At 42.1% G+C, this 19,265-nt stretch overlaps 1 long non-coding RNA gene across 1 annotated transcript in view; it reads right to left on the bottom strand.

The window, feature by feature from the left end:
* The window catches only part of LOC117043607, a 65,218-nt gene extending 46,662 nt beyond the window's left edge, over positions 1-18,556 (bottom strand). The window contains exons 1-2 of the long non-coding RNA XR_004426208.1: positions 18,375-18,556; positions 15,836-15,904 (exon numbers count right to left, since the gene is read on the bottom strand). This is a non-coding gene — a long non-coding RNA (uncharacterized LOC117043607). The remainder of the gene's footprint in view (positions 1-15,835; positions 15,905-18,374) is intronic.
* Positions 18,557-19,265: the final 709 nt, after the last annotated feature.

Here is a 19,265-nt window from a genome sequence, read left to right as displayed (position 1 = left end):
AGAGATTCCTGATGCAAAAATAAAACGATTATAGAATGATAATGCTTGGAAGAATGAAAACACTGGATAAAAGCAGAATATGAACGAAGAGTTATCTTGATGCAATCTGCTAAGCTTTGCTTTTACAGATCATGTAGAGAGAGCTCTGCTTTGTGGCCGTTCCCCTCATAAGTACAGCATCAATATTTTTGTGTGGGGAAATCAGTAGCAGAATTAAATCTCTCCCCTGGTCTTCAATTACAAATGGAAGTCTCTATTACTATTACTATTAAAATTTCTGCCCCACCTCTCCTCCCAAGAGAGCGGAAAACACACAAGCAATAAAACAGTTTAAAACTTTGAAAAATAATTCCAATGAAGATGCAGACCGGAAAAATATGTCCTTAAAAGACTTGTTGGAAGAAAAAGATCCTCAGTAAGCATCAGAAAGACAACAGAAATGGCATCTGTCTAATATTTCAACTTCCAGGCAGTGGCAGCACCAGAAGAAGAAAAAATATTTCAGGCAAAGTCCATTGTGAGTATGGGTTTGTCCATCTTGTTAAGAGTTCTGAAACAGAAATACTGCATGTCTCACATCCCCGATGATCCCATCCCCAACATTTTTTCTTTGAGTTAAGTCCTCTTGAATTTGATCAAGTTGACTTCTAAGTAAAAAAAAATTATAAAAATAAATAATGCTATGAAAATTTACCCCTTCATGGATCACTGCCTTGTCGTGGCGAAGGGGCTTGAATTACTCAGGGAAGCTATGGACAGGTCAAGATGGACAGGTCATAGTGGAGAGTTTGGACCAAACGTGATCCACCTGGAGTAGGAACTGGCAAGCCACTCCAGTATCCCTGCCAAGAAAACTCCATGGACAAAGACAACAGGCATATAAAAGATATGACGCTGGAAGATGAGCCCCTCAGGTCGGAAGGCGTCCAACATGCTACTGGGGAAGAGCGGAGGACAAGTACAAGTAGATCCATAGCTGATGTAGCGGCTGGGCCAAAGCCGAAAGGACGCTCAGTTGCGGATATGCCTGGAAGCGAAAGGAAAGTCCAATGCTGTAAAGAAAAGTATTGCATAGGAACCTGGAATGTAAGAACCATGAACCTTGGAAAGCTGGATGTGGTAAAAAATGAGATGGCAAGAATAAACATTGACATCCTAGGCATCAGTGAACTAAAATGGACAGGAATGGGAGAATTCAGTTCGGATGACTATCATATCTACTACTGTGGGCAGGAATCCCGTAAAAGAAATGGAGTGGCCCTCATAGTCAACAAAAGAGTGGCGAAAGCTGTACTGGGATGCAACTTCAAAAATGATAGAATGATCTCGATACGAATCCAAGGCAGACCTTTTAACATCACAGTAATCCAAGTTTATGCACCAACTACCAGTGCTGAAGAAACTGAAATTGACCAATTCTATGAAGACTTACAACACCTTATAGAAATGACACCAAAGAAGGATGTTCTTCTCATTATAGGGGATTGGAATGCTAAAGTAGGGAGTTAAGAGAAAAAAGGAACAACTGGCAAGTTTGGCCTTGAAGTTCAAAATGAAGCAGGGCAAAGGCTAATAGAGTTCTGTCAAGAGAACAAGCTAGTCATCACAAACACTCTTTTCCAACAACACAAGAGACGACTCTACACATGGACATCAACAGATGGGCAACATCGAAATCAGATTGATTACATTCTCTGCAGCCAAAGATGGAGAAGCTCTATACACTCAGCAAAAACAAGACCTGGAGCTGACTGTGGCTCAGATCATCAGCTTCTTATAGCAAAATTCCAGCTTAAACTGAAGAAAGTAGGAAAAACCACTGGGCCAGTAAGATACAATCTAAATCAAATTCCTTATGAATGCACAGTTGAAGTGCAGAACAGGTTTAAGGATTTAGTTTTGGTGGATAGAGTGCCTGAAGAACTGTGGATGGAGACTCGTAACATTATACAGGAGACAGCAACGAAAACCATCCCAATGAAAAAGAAATGCAAGGAAGCAAAGTGGCTGTCCAATGAGGCCTTACAAATAGCGGGGGAGAGAAGGCAAGCAAAATGCAAGGGAGATCGTGAAAGATACAGGAAATTGAATGCAGATTTCCAAAGAATAGCAAGGAGAGACAAGAGGGCCTTTCTAAACGAGCAATGCAAAGAAATAGAGGAAAATAACAGAATGGGAAAAACCAGAGATTTGTTCAAGAAAATTGGAGATATGAAAGGAACATTTCGTACAAAGATTACCACAATTAAGGACAAAAGTGGAAAGGACCTAACAGAAGCAGAAGACATCAAGAAGAGGTGGCAAGAATACACAGAGGAATTATACCAGAAAGATATGGAGGTCTCATACACCCCAGGTAATGTGGTTGCTGACCTTGAGCCAGACATCCTGGAGAGTGAAGTCAAATGGGCCTTAGAAAGCCTCGCTAACAACAAGGCCAGTGGAAGTGATGATATTCCAGCTGAACTATTTAAAATTTTAAAAGATGATGCTGTTAAGGTGCTACACTCAATATGCCAGCAAGTTTGGAAAACTCAGCAGTGGCCAGAGGATTAGAGAAGATCAGTCTACATCCCAATCCCAAAGAAGGGCAGTGCCAAAGAATGCTCCAACTACCGCACAATTGCACTCATTTCACACGCTAGCAAGGTTATGCTTAAAATTCTACAAGGCAGGCTTAAACAGTATGTGGACTGAGAACTCCCAGAAGTGCAAGCTGGATTTCGAAGGGGCAGAGGAACCAGAGACCAAATTGCGAACATGCGCTGGATTATGGAGAAAGCTAGAGAGTTCCAGAAAAACATCTACTTCTGTTTCATTGACTACGCAAAAGCATTTGACTGTGTCGACCACAGCAAACTATGGCAAGTTCTTAAAGAAATGGGAGTGCCAGATCACCTCATTTGCCTCCTGAGAAATCTCTATGTGGGACAAGAAGCTACAGTTAGAACTGGATATGGAACAACTGATTGGTTCAAAATTGGGAAAGGAGTATGACAAGGCTGTATATTGTCTCCCTGCTTATTTAACTTATATGCAGAATTCATCATGCGAAAGGCTGGACTGGATGAATCCCAAACCGTAATTAAGATTGTCGGAAAAAATATCAACAACCTCAGATATGCTGATGACACAACCTTGATGGCAGAAAGTGAGGAGGAATTAAAGAACCTTTTAATGAGGGTGAAAGAGGAGAGCGCAAAATATGGTCTGAAGCTCAACATCAAAAAAAAAAAAAACTAAGATCATGGCCACTGGTCCCATCACCTCCTGGCAAATAGAAGGGGAAGAAATGGAGGCAGTGAGAGATTTCACTTTCTTGGGTTCCATGATCACTGCAGATGGTGACAGCAGTCACGAAATTAGAAGACGCCTGCTTCTTGGGAGAAAAGCAATGACAAACCTAGACAGCATCTTAAAAAGCAGAGACATCACCTTGCCGACAAAGGTCCGTATAGTTAAAGCTATGGTTTTCCCAGTAGTAATGTACGGAAGTGAGAGCTGGACCATCAAGAAGGCTGATCGCCGAAGAATTGATGCTTTTGAATTATGGTGCTGGAGGAGACTCTTGAGAGTCCCATGGACTGCAAGAAGATCAAACCTATCCATTCTCAAAGAAATCAGCCCTGAGTGCTCACTAGAAGGACAGATCCTGAAGTTGAGGCTCCAGTACTTTGGCCACCTCATGAGAAGAGAAGACTCCCTAGAAAAGACCCTGATGTTGGGAAAGATGGAGGGCACAAGGAGAAGGGGACGACAGAGGATGAGATGGTTGGACAGTGTTCTCGAAGCGACTGGCATGAGTTTGGCCAAACTGCGAGAGGCAGTGAAGGATAGGTGTGCCTGGCGTGCTCTGGTCCATGGGGTCACGAAGAGTCGGACACGACTGAACGACTGAACAACAACAACAATGAAAATTTGCCCAACCCTGCCATGAAAATTAACTTCCAGAGATCTTAGAGGGGCACTTAAAATAGAAGCAAAGTTTTAGACTCCACCAACTCCGTTCTTTTTGGGGGGGCTTTGATCAGTATGTGGACTGAATGAGAGTTTTCCTCTTTCTCCTTCCCATTCCTGCTAGCCTCCAAATCACCTTTCTCTTCACTTACCTCTACTGATGAATGGACAGCAGTCATATAAAAAATATAGAGAGGGATATATATATATATATATATATATATATATATATATATAGAGAGAGAGAGAGAGAGAGAGAGAGAGAGAGAGAGAGAGATCTGGAGAGCCTCGAAGTATGAGATGAAAGCTACATACTCTGAACAATCAAGCAGCAGCTTTATGTCCATGAGAAACAGTGTTTGTCTCTTCACACTCCAAGACCCTGTTCTCCAAAGGCCCTAGGCATAACTACTTCTTATGGATTTTGTGCCAATTACTTAAAAGACCTACCACTCCCTTCCCAGGGAAGAGCTTTTATGCTAGCTTTTTAAAATGCTTTCCCCTCCACAATGACTACAGGTAGACACTCGCAAATTCCTTATCAAGCTCACCTGTGTGCCTGTAATCAGGGAGTTCCAGATTCACTGGACGCATATTCTTTTGGACTGCCCTTTGCACAGCAGACTCCACAAACAGATGCTGAGCAAGATAATGGACCTGCGACCCATGGCTCCAAAAGAAAGCCAAATGAGGTTCCTCCTAGCAGATAGGGACAAGGATGTTACTGTCCCAATGGCTTCCTTTTTAATCTCCACCTTACCCAAAAGGGTTCTTAATGAATCATCCCTCTAGGGAATAGACAGGGTGAAGCAGAACAATCAAGTACATTGTGATCCTCGACAGCCTCACTCCTGTCCCTTTTAAATTTATCCTAGTGCGGGGGTCAGGAACCTGCGGCTCTGGAGCCGCATGCGGCTCTTTCGCAGCCCTGCCGCGGCTCCGGGGCGGCTGCCTGGGGCGCGGAGGTGGCGCGGAGTGGTGGGGGCACTGCGCCTGAGAACTCCTCGGCCGGAGGGAAGACGCACCAGCCCTGCCCGCGATGGAGGGGCGGTTTGCAGGGGGGAGAGAGAGAGGGAGGGAGTGGGCAGCCGGGGGGAGGCGCGGGGGGCGGGGCCTGGTGCGACGGCGGCAGCGCAGTTGGCAGAGCGGAGCGGGGCCGTCCCCGCCGTGGCCCGCCACTGTGAGCGCGCAACAGGCGCTCCTCCTTTGGCTCCGGGACGGCTGCCTGTGGCGCGGAGTGGTGGGGGCACTGCGCTGCGCTCCTGGCCCGCCTGGGCTGCGCCCGCCGCACCGTCCTCCTGACCCGTCGCGCCTGCCCGCTTCCTTCCTTGGAGTGTCGGGCCCGGCGGGCGGCTGGGGTGTCCTTGTGGGGCTTGGCTCCGTTGCGCCTTCCCCGCCCCCGGAGAGGCGGGCGGGCGGGGGACCTTCCCGGCGTCGGTCGCCGGATGGTGCTGCTGCCGCCTCCGCCTGGCTTTGCTGCTCTGCCTCGCCGTCCGGCGCCTCTTTGGCAGCGGGATCCGGGGGGCGCCCGGGGGCCCGGCCGGGACTCGGAGCCTTCCTGCGCCACCGTGCAACAGGAAGGCCGGGCGGCGGCGGCGAAAACGTCCGGGCTGCTTCTGAAACCTCCGCCAACCGGTGCTTCGCCAGCGCTCGCTGCGGGCGGTGTACATGCTCAACGATGGCCCCAAGGGCGGCTCGGGGGCCCGGAGCCCCGAGGCCGGCGCGCTGCAGAGCCTGGCGCGATTCCCCCCCCCCAAAAAAACCTGTTTTTTGCTTTTTGGCTTTTTGCCTTGCTCTCCCACCCCCCCTCTCTTTTTTTCCTCCCCTCCTTTTTTAATCCAAGGGGAGAAATCCCATTTTTAAAACAAAGAAACAAACGAAAAATAAACAAACACCCCCCACAGCTGCTGCAGCCACTCTATTTGAATTTTATTATTACCCTTTTCTCCCTCTATCCCCCCTTTTTCTTTTCTCTTCCCCTTTTGTTTTTGTTTTCAAAAAAAGGAAAAAGAAGAAAAAGATTTTCCCCCTTTATTTTTATTTTTTAAACTACTACATATTTTTAATAGATATTCTCCCCACCCCACCCCACCCCTAGTTTATATTTTTCCACCCCACTTTTCCATTCCCACCCCCCTTTTTCTTTCTTTATTAATTCGCTTGCCAACCTATCTTAGAGGGGGAAGCCCTCTCTCCCACCCACCCCACCCCCAATTTATATTTTTCCACCCCACTTTTCCATTCCCACCCCCCTTTTTCTTTCTTTCTTAGTTCGCTTGCCAACCTATCTTAGAGGGGGAAGCCCTCTCTCCCACCCACCACACCCCCAATTTATACTTTTCCACCCCACTTTTCCATTCCCACCCCCCTTTTTCTTTCTTTATTAATTCGCTTGCCAACCTATCTTAGAGGGGGAAGCCCTCTCTCCCACCCACCATACCCCCAATTTATATTTTTCCATCCCACTTTTCCATTCCCACCCCCCTTTTTCTTTCTTTATTAGTTCGCTTGCCAACCTATCTTAGAGGGGGAAGCCCTCTCTCCCACCCACCACACCCCCCCAAAACAACTTTGAGCTGAACCCCAAAAAACGGGGGTAGATCACTGCTGAAAGTAGATCACAGTTTCTTGGGAGTTGGCCACCCCTGGTATAAGACATGTAACTAGAATAAAAATTTAAAAAAAACCAAGCAAATAATTGTAATAACTACTGTAATAAAGCACTGCTATAATTATAAATAATTTCCCTAAAATTTTGGTTTCATTCGCCTTTCCGTGCTGAAATGTCACAACCTGAAGGACCATGGCTTGCCCCCCCCCCCCAGTTTTGATCCTGGGTACGCCCCTGAGTCAATGCAAAAAAGTAAGAACTTATTCTTGTTGTTTTTACTAATTATACTTTGCATTGGCTCCTATACGTTATTTATTATTATTGCATTAAGGTAAGAAACAATATATGCAGCGTTATATTTGTTTTAAATGTCGCAATGGTTTTGCGGCTCCCAGGTTTTTTTTTTCCTTTGGAAATGGGTCCAAGTGGCTCTTTGTGTCTTAAAGGTTGCAGACCCCTGTCCTAGTGTTTTGAAATGTTTTAACTCGTAATGTCAATAAAGGTATTTGCATTGCATTGTTTTGTACATTTCTTTCTCCCCCCCCCTTACCATCACCCTGATGTGTTTTGCAGTGTGTCAAAACCATCAGAGTGGTGATCCTTCCCAATAGTTACTCCTGAGCCCCTTGAATTGGCTCAGGAAATGGCCCCGTTAGTTCCTGATTTGAGGAGAAGAAATTGAATAATTTTTGGACTACTCTGAGAACAGAGAGTCCACCCATTTCTAAAAGCAAGCTTTGGGTTGCAGCCTGAATCCCAACAGTATAGAGGTGTTGTGGATTGGTAGTTTGTGAGTAAAGGAACTGGGGAAGTGGCCTATTCTGAATGGGTTTACTTTCCCCCCAAAATACCATGTCTGTAATCTGAGGGCACTCCTAGATTACAGGTGATTGCTGGAAACCAAATGGTTCCTGTGCTATAGAGTGCCTATTTGCAGCTACAGCTGGTTCACAAGTTACAGCTGTCATTCCTATGCAAGGATAGCTTGGCCTCAGCAATGTACATATGTTCTAGTAGTATTTAGACTATTGCTATGCACTCTTCATGAAGCTACTCTTACAAGTTCACTAATGCAAAATGGCCACCACCAGGGTTCTGATGGTAGCAGCCATAAACCATGACACTGGTTTGTTTGTTTTTTTAAAAAAGATCTGCACTAAGTGCCTATTTGCAACCGAACCTGATTCAAGGTTTTTATTCTGGCATATAAAGTACAGAATGGCTTATGGCCCAGATACTTGAAGGACTGCCTCTCCCCATCCTGCCTGTGACTTGAGATCGGTTGAGCATGCTATCTTGGCAACTCCATCGCTGACTGCAGCTTGGGGATTTGTGACCTTTCAGAGGGCACTCTCAGCAACAGCACCCCAGTGATTGAGCACATTCACCCTAGATGACCAACTGGTACCAATGCTGTATATTTTGTTGCGCCTGCTAATGTCTTCTCTCTTTCAGCAGGCCTTTAAATGCTAATGTCCCCCCCTCTATAGTGATAACGGGTGATGTTTCAGTTAACGGTCCTGCATTGTTTTGTTGTGTGTTGCATTATTTTAGTGCCGTAACCTGGTTGAGATTTGGGACCCAGGAGAAGCAGCAGAGTGATATGCTGTGGAAGTAGCAGACATATCCAGAGGGCAGTGGTGCAATGGAGGAGGAAAGTGGGGATGCCCTGCTCTAGTGCTCTTTTCAGAGCAGCACTAATGATGTCATCTCCTGGAGTGGTAATTGATGACTCTTCCTTGCTCTGACAAGTGAATGAAGTGATAACAAGGCTTTGAGGTCCTTTTCTTTGATGGGGTCTCTACTTTACACTAGCAATTTAAAGGGCAACACTTCCTTACAAGATTGTTTGCATTTCTAATTAAAAGCCTAAGGACACATTTCAGCCTGCTGAATATCTTTTGTTAAAAACCTATTTGTTTTGTCAGTTTAACCTCTGCTGTCAGAAATAAGCACCGCTGAGGTCAGTGGAGCTTACTTCCCAGGTAGGCATGCACACAACAGCAGCCATGCTACAAAGGCAGTTGTAGTATTAAAGCAGCAGCATTGGTGTTTATGGCGCTGCAGAATCCTTCTTGAAAGACTTGTTTTCCTCCCTTCATTTGTGTAGGCCCTCCAGCTGTTTTGGGACTACAATTCCCATCACCCCTGACCACTGGTCCTGTTAGCTAGGGATGATGGGAGTTGTAGTCCCAAAACAGTTGGAGACCAAGTTTGGCCATGCCTGGTGTAGGGACATTTCTTTGCACAGCTGCCTGCATTTTTTTAATTCTCCTTGGAGGTGTGACTAAGGGATCATAGAATTTTAGAGTTGAAAGGGACCTCAAGGGTCAACTAGTCCAACCCCCTGCAATGCAGACTTGCTAATAGTACATTGGGAAAACGATCTAGGGGTCTTAGCAGACCTCAAGCTTAACATAAGTCAGCAGCAAAAGCACATTTTATAATCCCATTAGGCATTCCATTTAATGGCCACCACAACACCGGGATGTGGATCAAATCCCATATGTACTATGGTTCTTGCTTCACTAATCTTAGATAAATTAGCACATGTGGAATCCTGTCTCCCCACCCTGCAAAATAGCCTATAATCCAAAGAACATGGAGGCTGCTATTAAGGTCCTGACCCAACTCTTATCCAAATCAATGGGATTCTTTTGACAGTCTCCAAGGGGAGCCAGCTCTAGCTACTACAACCAAAGGTCTCACCTACTTAGCACTCACTCATCTGTCCCAGCTCAGAATTTCACACTTGAAGCCACTTAACCACTTGGCAGTGGCTGAATGCATTCCCATTAAGAGAACATTTTACAAATGTTGTCCGATTAAGCAGTAGTGTTGCTGCTATTCATTATCGTAAGGGATAAATCAGATTCCTGGGAAATGTGCCAATAAAACAGTTTGCACTGTACTTACATATTTGACTCTTGATAGATTTGGTGAAAATGTCCCCATGCTAGTATAATAAAAGCCCATTATCAGTTTAACAGCAGAAAACTTGCATTCATTTTTCAAAAAGATAGCAGCTTCCAACACCAGTTGCCTTTTCAACTGAACGGCTAGAAGTGTGTTATAAAGAAATCCACTTGCCATCATGGGAGAAGAATTGCACATTGCAGCCTTGTTTTAAATGTAATTTCTGTTCCTAACTGAGAAGAGGGCAACTTTGCTATAATAAATCACTTTACTCATTGTTAAAATATATATTTGGGCACTAACCAGAAATTAGTTAGTTAGTTTTGTTTTTAAAAAGAAACACCTTCATCAGACACTTTGAATTTATTACACAAGTTTGAAAACCTGTTACTAGTCATTATCCAGGAAACAAGCTATGTTCCTTTATCCACACTTATTAATAAATAACCCCATTAATTGTTATAGACATACCACATGGTATCCCCCCCCCCAATTTACAGAATTCACAATATATTGCAAAGGAACCAGGCAATTGAAGCCTTTTGTTAATAGTTTATTAACTCTTACACTAATATTCTGTTGAACAGAGTGCCAGACAACTTGCTCTTATGACTGTTGTGCAGATTTTGTTTCTGAGTTAATGGGTATTTATTGAACATTGCCTATGAATCAGTAATCACCAAAATGAAATGTTTCACCTTTTGGACTGCATGCAAACCACATTATTAATATTAATATAAATATTATTAATAATAATAATATTAATTCATGTATAGCCCATATTTTTCTCCAATGGGACTCAAGGACATTTAAAGCACATGGTTCCCCCTCCGCCAAATCCTGGGAACTGTAGTTTGTTAAGATTACTTGGACTTGCAGCCTTGTGATAGGTAAACTACACGTCCCAATATTATTTTAGGAAAGTCAAGTGCTTTAAACATGCTTAAAATATATGATGTGTGTACACAGAAACTGCTCATTCTTACTGTCCAGACATTTGGTAAAGAAACTAAACCAGCAATTTTCCTCTTCTCTGATGAACTGTTCCTGCCATTCATAGATATTTTACTTTCCCATTTTTAAAATATTAACTTATGAAAGCTGTGTCCTGCTGCAAAACTCCTAAAAATTGAGCACAATCAATTTCACCCCCCTATATTTCATAACATAAGCTAAATAAAGGGAGAGACACTCATTTTCACTATCAATTTACCATTCATCTGGGGAGGGGCGGAAGGAAAGGAAGGTGGAAACCAAGCACACAAAAATGTGTTTTACAGGATTATTCCTTGATAGGAAGAGTTGCAATCATGAAAAGAGAAACGATTACAAATTCAATCTTTCTACACACAAGGAAGCATCGGCACAACTCAGTAAAGTTAAGTGCTTTTAAGACCGATATGCTTAAACAACATCCAGGGGACTGAAAAATCCTACTTTTTGCCTGGGTCTAGCCTCTTGCATTTTGGGACTTCATGCTAACTTCATTAGCAGTTAAAAAGAAGAGGTGGAAAAGCATATATATATTTTTCAAAGGGAACTTGAAATTGAATGGTTGCAGCTGCAGTGCAAGGCGGAAGAGTTTTCTAATTCCTTAGTATGGCAGGCAATATTCGGGGCAGAAACAACAGCTGCCAACAGGTTTGAACAAAAATTACAGTGCAAACAAAATGCAACACCAAAATGAGTAAGTAATTCTAGGCTATCCAAGCTAAATTGCTATGGCTGGCAGGCCTAGTAATACGATGCTCTTGAGGGCTGTGTTGCATTGAAATGTTTGGTGCTGAGGAATGGGACTCATCAAGGGAATCTGTATTGCACTCCTGTGTTTTCTGCAGGAACGGAAAGCCACAGAGCTAACAAAAGAGAAATCAAACAAACATAACAGGGGGAAAAACAAAAACCCAGCACTCGTTTTTCCTGAGCTTCCTTGGTCAAAAGGGAACCAACTGCTCACATAAAGATCTGCTCAAATTAAGAAGCAAAGCAGGTGAACAGGCCTTATTTTAACAAGGGGGGGGGGTGAGAACAGAGTCATCTTTTCTTTAAGCTTGTAAGAGAACCAGCATTGTAAATTCTCTCTCTCCTGGGAGGTATCTTACTGAGGTGTGTGTGTGTTTTGATGAATACCAATGCTTTTATTTTTAGGGTGGGGGATATTTTAAACAAGGTTTTTTTTTTAAATTAATGGAGTTCCTTCCCAACATACATGGAGTTAAACTGTTTCCATTAGTAAGGACTTGTCTGGATCAGACGAGCAAAGTCACCAGGATTTTAAAAGTCTTCTAAAAAACACTTGCAAAAGTCTGCCAGGATCCAGCAACACAAATATTTTGAGTCTGCTTCCTAAGGATAGGATAGGGATCAAATTCCTAATCTTTTTCTACTCCATCTCTAACTTTCATTCTCCCTCCCCCCTTAATTCTCTCTCTCTCTCTCTCTCTCTCTCTCTCTCTCTCTCTCTCTCTCTCTCTCCCCCCCCCTGGAATTATTGGATTTGAGAAGTACTTGTTTACCTGTGAAATATACACGTTCTTCTTTATGTATAACAGAAATGGAAATTTCTATATAAAAACCAACAGTGAAAATTCAGGTGTTTCCTTCAGATTTCTCTAGAACAAATAATTATTCTTCACACAATCCAGGGATTCTGTCTCCCGCTATTACCATTCTACCACCCTTCCCCCATCCTTAACATTTGCTCTGATTTGTTTTAATGCCTGCAGCATTAAAATGTCTTCACTGTCATGGTTTCTAGCTTGAGATGTTGCATTCTTGCTGTTGTTGATAATCTCATTATAAGAATTAGAGCCTTTTCAGGCAGTCATCTTTTTTTTCATGCAGCAAATATGCAGCTGATGCACATTTGTTATGTGGAGTCCGTAAACCTTCTCTTAAGGGAGCACTGTTGTGAGAAAATATCTTATCTGTAGCTGAGAAAAAAGAGATGGCTATGGGTGGAATTCAGTGTCACGATAAGGCAATCATTCCATCAATGCAAGCATTTTTCCCTGCCAGATGGAACCATCTCCCCTCTCCTCCTCCCACATGCTATTCTGGGGAGGGGAGGAGGGGAAGTCCCATTGCACATTTACAACTGCAAAAACTACCCCTTCAACAGTTTTTCATGACTGATGAGCTGCAAACAGGACATAACTGTTTCCCCATTCTAAGTGACGATAAGAAGCTTTGCCCTCCTTCTGAACTGGCTATGTGATCACCTTGCAACATGGCTATGCAATCTCTGCTTGACTGGTCATAGTATTTCCTGACAACAAGAAATTGTTTGTTTGTTTTTTAAATGGAGATCAGATCGATAGGAGACAGTTGTTTAAAGAAAAGGGAAGTCAAGTTGTTCTTTTAAGGGAAGAAATTGATCCCTCTGGATTCTGGAAGTTCCCCTTCCAAAGGGGAACTAGCAATATGGTCAATACTGCAAATACCCGCTCCACAATTACTAACTTTTTGAACACTCACATCACGTTTGAGACACATTTGTGGTTTTTGTAATCCCCCAATTTCAGTGTAATTCCCCAGTCCAAACACCAAGCAGATTTTGCGAATGGTTCCAGTCTAACTTGTGCTCATCATTTCCCCCTTTTAGTAAATAAATGTAAAAGACTATTTCCTATTCTTCTGTACATAATGTCAGGCTAGATAATACCATTCCATTCTAAATATAAATCACATTTTATTGAATATACTATGGTGCCCAGCATGTGTGTGTGTGTGTTCCAACTTGTTGCTTGCTCGTGGTATTTTTCTGTAATAATAATATCGCTTTTAACAATCATCTACAAAGATCCTTCATTCTGTTGGAACTGTAATCTGAGCATTTAACCATAAAGCCAATAAATAAAGTAAAATAATAACTTGGGTCCTTAAGAACCTCTGATTTTGGAATTAAAGCTGGAAAGGTTGTGGTTTCTATACACGGGAGTTATCTTAGGGGTGCAGAATTATATAAGTTTATAAATTAAAAGACAGATCTCAAATCACAAAAAGAGCCTAACCAAAGACCCCCAAGCTTTGGAATTGGCCTGCTCAATCCCTAACTACCTTCCTCTATAGGGATATATTAGGAAGAAGAAAATCGAAAAGATAAACTTTTTTGTTCTCACTCACCAGATCCAGATAGCTATAAAATGCTCAGGTCCATGTCTGGACACCAGATCCCAAACTATCCCCTCTAGTGCTATACAGTACAGCAAGGGGAAATCTCCAGGTAACACGAAAGAAAAATATACAGTGTGTATTCCCCCCCCCCTTCCTGAGTCCTATTTCCCCCACTATGAAACCTGAAGAAGATCCCTTTTCCAGGCTGTCTGAATTGCCAGACACAAGCACTGTAAGGAATGGTGACATCCTGCAAGACTTAGGTCCAGATCTCTCTATATAACGATACTATTAATTTGAATCTTTGTCATTTATAACTATTTTTTAATAAGCTGATTTCAGTTCAGTGCTGATGCCCATCTGTCTCAACTGAATTAACGTGGAGCGAATTTTCAAGAGCTACAAATATTATTATTATATTTCGGCACTTCAAACATACTATATATATATATAGTATGTTTGAAGTGCCGAAATATAATAATAATATTTGTAGCTCTTGAAAATTCGCTCCACGTTAATTATATATAGCTGATTTAGGTGCAGGAAGAAAATGTACAATTTACAGCCATCACTGGAACCAATTAAGCTTTAGAAAGCTTACTTTTAAAAATGGGGTTCATACTGGTATGTATCTCACTGTTGCTGCTTTTTTTTCCAGAAAGAAAAGGGGGAGCCCATATATAGCCCTACCTTTATTTCAAACACTTCTGATCCTCAGAGCATTAAATGTCCTTGCAGAAGATCTCATTGTTCACAAGGACTGTCAGGGCTGTTAATTACTCAGGTGGAGTTAGCATACAGCTCATTAAACCATGTCAAAACTTTCAGTCCTGCTGTACTGTATCATTCCCTTTAGGGGATCTCCTATCAGTATAATTCGATCGTTAAAAATACATCAATTCATATCATAATCTTACACATAGCAAAAAAGGGGGAGGGGGGAAATTGTTACAAAATGATTATAATTTTATCCAAAAAAAGTGCTGCAGTGAAGTCAAGTGTATGTAATTAACATACAGCGGGTGTATTTTTGTGAAAGGGTTTGCTGGTAAGCTGTTTTTACTGCCTGTTATCTTAACTGTCACAGTGCCGTACAGGAGCAAAAACTGGGATTGTTCAGAATATTAACATTTCAATGGCACATTTAAAAGAAAACCCACATCCATTTGTATAACTTCAGCTGCAATCCTATTCATTCTTGAGTGCATGTCCTATTAAACTTCTGAATCATTATGTATAGGATTGGGCTGAAATTTTGGGATCCCACTGTTCTGGGATTCAGTTCTGTTTTCTGTACAGCACCCTAGAAACTTCTGGCACTTAATAATCATTGAGTAGTAAATGGACACAGATGCATCAACCTTGCCTCATTCAAATTTACTCATAAGTCTTCTCTCTTGTTTCTCATTAATCTGCAAGGTTTTTAAAGAAAAAAAACAAAATACACAAGGAAGTTCACATTTAAATGTGTATTTAAAAGCATATTTTTAAATGCATTCCCTCTTTAAAAGTGCATTTCCTAAAACATTTTCTCTTTAAAAAGTGCCTTTTTGGAATGCACTTCAATAGGTTTTTTAAAGCTGAGATCTCAGTCAGAAAATGGACCCACACAGTGACAGAAGCAGATCTGGAAAATTCATATCAGAATTTACAGAGATTCTCAAGCACTCCTAGCCACACCATGTACAGCTTTGCTTATTTATTAAAATTATCACACCTTTCCTCCCAAAGATGTAGTTAAGCCCGATCCCATTAAATTCAATTTGAGATCTATAGATATACATAGTTATTCTTCGTTTATACACTGCTTAATGCCACAACAGACTTTAAAGTGGTTCACAAAGTAATAAAAGTACCCCCCCCCCAAAAAAGGCATGTGTGCTTAACGCAGCACCCCAGTTAAAATCAGACAGATTTACCAGTATATATCAGGCATTGGGAACCAAATTGTTCTGCAGCTTCCTTCCAGCCTGCTACAGTTTTTGGAAATTTTTATAAAAATTACTTACTCCCATAACCATGAAACTGATAAATGCTCCTGGCCTTCTCACAATTTAGACCAAAACTGGCCCAAATATATTTAAATATATTTCAGAACATGTGAAGATGTTAAGCCTCAGACATTATCCAAAGAGATTATGCTTGATTTACCTTTGGATGTCATGTTGTCTAGTGTTAAACGATATTGATACAATTCACTTCTAACATATTTTAACAATGTGTAAAGACACTTACCATCTTTGTTTCTACATCAATCCTGTGAGGTAAGGTCATTCATTCTATTGCTAATTTATTGATCTGAAACTGAGAAACAATGACTTGGTTAATACCACATACGAAACTCTGGACTAAGCATATATTGAACTAAGGTGTAAGCTTCAGATCTGTATGTTGTAAAAAGCACAATAAATAGTGTACAACTGAGTCACACATTTTCTGGTTGTACTTCTAGCTTATGGGACGCAGGTGGCGCTGTGGTCTAAACCACTGAGCCTAGGGCTTGCCGATCAGAAGGTTGGTGGTTCGAATCCCCATGACGGGGTAAGCTCCCATTGCTCAGTCCCTGCTTCTGCCAACCTAACAGTTCGAAAGTGCATCAAAGCACTAGTAGATAAATAGGTACCGCACCAGCGGAAAGGTAAACAGCATTTCTGTGCGCTGCTCTGGTTCGCCAGAAATGGCTTAGTTATGCTGGCCACATGACCCGGAAGCTGTATGCCAGCTCCCTCGGCCAGTAAAGCGAAATGAGCGCCGCAACCCCAGAGTCGACCACAACTGGACATAATGGTCAGGGGTCCCTTTACCTTTACCTTTTACTTCTAGCTTAATGCGCAAACTGCCAATTCACACACATTTCCTTTCACAGGTTTACATGTCCACTGTGAGTGCGCTCTGGTTTCCATCACAGTGTTCTGTTGCGCCAGAAGCGGTGTAGTCACGCTGGCCACATGACCTGGAAAGCTGTCTGCAGACAAACGCCGGCTCCCTTGGCCTGAAAAATGAGATGAGCGCTGCACCCCATAGATACCTTTGACTAGACTTAACTATCCAGTGGTCCTTTACCCTTTTTTTTTTTACATGTGTGGAATTCACACATTTTTCCATGAGCAAAATGCACATACCTTAAAAGCACAAGGAGAGAAAGGGTGTAAGGGACTTGAGCATCCCCTGTTGGCTCTTGCTTGTAATTTGGGAAGCTGCCTGAAGGCCAGTTCTTTCTCTGCTGTACCTCACTAGCTCCTAAGATGCACTTGACTGTCCTTTTAGTTTTCATATTCTTTTCCGAGGATGTTTTCCAAGGAGCCCTTGAAACAATCCCAATGATCAGTGTGGGTGTAATTTAACTTTGGATAGAACCAATTACAGAAAAGCCTAGACCTGCAGCATTACTTGTTGGGGGCTGTAGTTGTGGATATTTCAAAGAACGAATCATGTACTTGATCTCGCACATTTGGCAATTGGCCAAATAAGATCAGAAGAGCAGTCCATATACAAGTCTGTCCATGAGATGCGCTTGAGAGTTAACAAGAGCTGCAGGCAAGCCCAATAATATACCAACAGGCATATAAAATATGTTGAGCCTATCATAAAAATGCTCTGCCAGATACTACGGAATATAAAACCACAATCTGGTTTTTAAAGTCTTGTTTGTATTATTATTTTCTGTTTGTGTGTGTAAACTTATAAAGTGCTGGACAGTCCATGCTCCCTCTCTATGCCTGAGAAATTCTTCTCTTTGCTCATAGAACATGACAGAGAACCATTAACAAGTGTGTGGGGTCCTCCCCCCCCTTTTTTGTATCTCACAAAGAATTGTGTATTGGTAGAAGAGTGATAACCTACAGATTTTTCATAGCCAACCTTCAGGTGGGATAATGCATCTTCAAAAATATGAACTTGAGTTAAAATATTAAACACTCACGTCTGTCTCCGACAGAAGAAATGACAAAGAGTCATACACTCCCGGTAAGAATGACCTATAAGTGTTTTCTGTTTTTCCTCCTACAGGAGCAGTTAGTGTGGAGTGCAATGAACCGGATCAACAATATGATTCAGCCTGTCTCTGCAGCTTCGTGGTGAAAGAAAGGATAAACTAAAAAAAACTACCCTCCTACAGCTCTTAGTTCTCGCTTCCCACACTTTAACATCCTCTGTCACCCCTGGCGCTGTTACTGACCCATGTTAAGCTAAACTAAAGGATGATAAGTTTGCTGCCTTTGCCCTTGTCCTGAGGGGCTGCGCATTATCCTATCAAGCATCAGAAGCCATTTCGATGGGATATTTGTCAACCTACCCATCCTTTTTAGATCAAATGAAATGGGCAGTGAATTAAAAAAATGTCATTCTCTAAAGGAAATGGATGGCGGCTTTTGTTTCTAGTAATAAATTGGTGCCATGGCCTGATAACACTATTTTTGGTATTATATTTGACAGGGTTACTGTTTCCAGTTCATTTAGGAAACAGCAAGGAAAAAAGTTTTTATATCCTTTTAATAATGATGATTTATTTTTAGAGTGATATATAGAAGCAAGAGCTGGCAAAAGAGGAGCAGATCCGGAGAAATTGCAACCTTGGCAGTTTATTAATTAGCAATCATGAAGCCACCAGTTTTAAGAAAATAAAATAACCATAAAACATGGTACAGATATGAACATTTTGATCTTCCTCCCCAATTTCATTATCGATATATATTATTCCTTAGGTTTCTTTTTGTATTGTTTCCTCTTATTTTCTAACACAATATGGACTCACAGTGCAGTGTGATCTATATACCTTGGGCTAAGGTCAAGGAAAGGAACCATATGTCACTCCCTTAAATGAATGCTTCAAAGCAAATCTTCTGTATGTAACAGCAGTAAACAGAGATCAGAGGCTGACAGGCTTCCAGCCTCCAGAATCAACTTGAGTTTTAATATTCTCCAAGAATTATTGCTGCATCACCGGATGACAAAATGCTTGCTAAAATGAGATAAAAAGTAAATATTATTCAGCCATGTAGGAATTATACATTTGAGGTTTTACACAAAAAGCACTGAATTGAAAATTAATTCATTTTAAAACGCATCAGTAGATATTCTTGTGCCGTATACTGACAGTGCAATCCTATATATGTCTTCTCAGAAGAAAACTCCCATCAAGTTCAGTAGGTAGAAGGTTATAGGAATGCAGTGCAATTCTGTAAATGTCTGCTCAGAAGAAAGCCACATTTGAGTTCAGTGGACACAGGGATGCCGCCTAAGGAACTCTATGCAATGTTTTACAGCTAAGCAGATTTTCTAGAATAATGTGTAGGAAGCAGTGGGTGACTGCTGAGGTGGCATTTAGAAGCCACCAAGGAGCTGAAATGAAGAGGAAGGAACCTCTGGCCTGCCTCTGAAGATGGCTCAGAAACTTCAGCTGGTGCAGAATTCAGTGGCCAGGTTGCTCACCAGGGCAAGGCAGTTTGAGCATATTACACAGATCCTAGCCCGACTACAATGGCTGCCAATTAGCTTCTGAGCCACATTCAAAGCACTGGTTTTGACCTATAAAGCCTTAAATGGCTCAGGACTGCCTCTCCCCATATAAACCGACCCAGACTCTCGATCATCATCTGAGGCCCTTTTGTGTGTGGCTGCTCCATGAGCGGTCCGGAGGATGGGAACACAAGAATGGGCCTTTTCT

The sequence above is a fragment of the Lacerta agilis genome, chromosome 3 (genome assembly GCF_009819535.1).
Source record: "Lacerta agilis isolate rLacAgi1 chromosome 3, rLacAgi1.pri, whole genome shotgun sequence".
NCBI lineage: Eukaryota > Metazoa > Chordata > Lepidosauria > Squamata > Lacertidae > Lacerta > Lacerta agilis.
The sequence above is the reverse complement of the archived record's forward strand: the minus strand, read 5'-3'. Positions and strand labels throughout refer to the sequence as shown.